The sequence below is a fragment of the Candoia aspera genome, chromosome 8 (assembly GCF_035149785.1).
Source record: "Candoia aspera isolate rCanAsp1 chromosome 8, rCanAsp1.hap2, whole genome shotgun sequence".
NCBI classification, from domain to species: Eukaryota; Metazoa; Chordata; class Lepidosauria; order Squamata; family Boidae; genus Candoia; species Candoia aspera.
In genome coordinates this window covers 45005229-45007444 of record NC_086160.1, presented here as the reverse complement: position 1 = coordinate 45007444, position 2216 = coordinate 45005229, and positions in this window count along the sequence as shown.

The window sequence follows — 2216 nt, the reverse complement described above, 5'->3', positions numbered from 1 at the left end:
CTGCTCAGAGTGATTAGCAACTGAGCAGCCAATAATAATAATAATAATAATAATAATAATAATAATAATAATAATAATAATAATTCTTTTTAACTCCTATTCAATGTGGTAATAAAGGCCACTATACAACCTGTGACCCATTGGGTCATTGTTTCAGAGATATTTCTTTACCTAAACAGGGAAACAGAATGACCATGGATGGACAAAAAAACAATGGGAGTGGGAACAACTTCTGACTTCCTTCCAACATCCCCATTGAATTTCCCTATGGAAAGCTGACAAGGAGCATTGGGAATCTTCCTTCCTCTTTGTTCCTCCCTCCCTCCATTTCTTCCTCCATCCATCGCTCCCTCCCTCCCTTCCTCCCTCTTCCTTCCACACCTGTTCATCCTCCCCCAGTCCCTCTGTACTCCTGCTGTGCTGGCCATTCACACAACCCCGTACACCCTCCCTGACCTGCGCCAACCCTGCACCCTCCCCAACCCACACTCTCATGCACCTTCCTTGACCCACACTTCACCTCTCACACACCCTGTGCACCATCCCTGACCCTCACTGTACCTCTTGTGTACCTGCTTTCTCTGTCCCTACCTGGCAGCCTCTTACCTAGCTGGTGGTCTTGGACTTGCAACTTTCTGCTGGCTTCCCCACTGACTTTGCTTGTGGGAAGCTGGCAGAGAATGTTGGAAATCATATCAAGTTTAGACTTCCTGCTGGCTTCCCCATTGACTTGTGGGAAGCTGACAGGGAGCATTGGAAGTGATCATCACATGACCGTGGCTGACCATAGTAGTACAGTGGTGCTGAAGTAGCCACAACACTGCCAATTTGTGGTGGGATTTTGGATGCATTCTGTAAAAGCATTCTGTAAGTTAGCCCATTTGAGGTAGCTTGGTTGAAAAATTGTTGCACTGTTTTGCTGAATTGAAGGTTACAAACAGACAAGCACAATAGTTTTAGCAGTATATAGATTCTGCAATAAAGAGTGAGGAATTCATTGTTTTGACAGCAGAAACAGGAATACATAGAACATAGAGCATGTATATTACTAGGGGATGCAGGATGAGTTCACTATTACAATTATTAGAATACATAATATTGCATCCATTTTTTTTAAAAAGTCATTAGGATTAATCTGTGTTATGCTATGCATTTTATAGTCTTTATCACCAAATGAGAGCTCAGTGGTTTAAAGTGCGCATAGGGAGAGGCAACTGGTGACCTAACTTGTGTGCCTCTCCTATTTTTGTGTTTTCAGATCAGGGGCTTTTTCCAAAATAGAGCACCATAATGACAATGTCTGATAGTCTGTTTATTTTTTATTTTTTAATATTTTAAGAACTTTGAAATAAATTACTTGACACATTTTGTGTGTTTTTTAAAATCTTTTAAAAAAATGCCTCCCAACTTCAGGGACATTACTATGTCTTTGTTATGCCTCCCACAGTCTCTTCTGAAGTCAAAATTAACAGAGAAAAAGTATGCCCAGTACTCCCATCTCTCTTTCTCAATATAGTAGCACACTGTCTCATTCAATTATTTATAACCAAACTATAACTTTGTGAAAAATCTCAAAACTATTCCCTATTTATTTAAGAAAAAAATGGGGGAACTTTTCTATTTTATAATAGTTGGATTAATGATTAGCAATGTCACTATATCACTCCTTTCTCCAGAAAGGGTACTTATGGTTGTTATCAGGGGAAATTACCTACAAGCCCACACACACACACACACACACACACACACACAGCAAACATTGCATGATCATGTCTTTGAAATAGGAGGTAAAATATTTAAGGTTAACCCTGAGTATGTAAAAATGTTTTACTTTAAAATGTCCCTTCCCCAACAGCATGTAGAGTTTTAAATCAACAATGCAAAATCAACAGACCAGCAATTATATTCTTCTGATTGTGCTTAAAGTAATTATTACATACTGTATGCAAGTACAATTTTTTACTCTCCAGAATAATTCCCTCATTCTACTTTGTGATTCACCTTATTATGCTACCCTGAAGAGTGTCTGAAACCAGTGTCCAAGTGGTATCAGTAAACTGCTGGGCTTCTTTTGCTGAGGTCAATTTCATTACCTTGTGCATGACATCAGCCAGGACATTTGAGTATTGCCATTGCCACCAGTAATTGACACCTGAGTGTTAATGAGCTAGTAATTAAGAGCTGGCAGAGGCAGGCACATTTTCATGTTGAAGGCT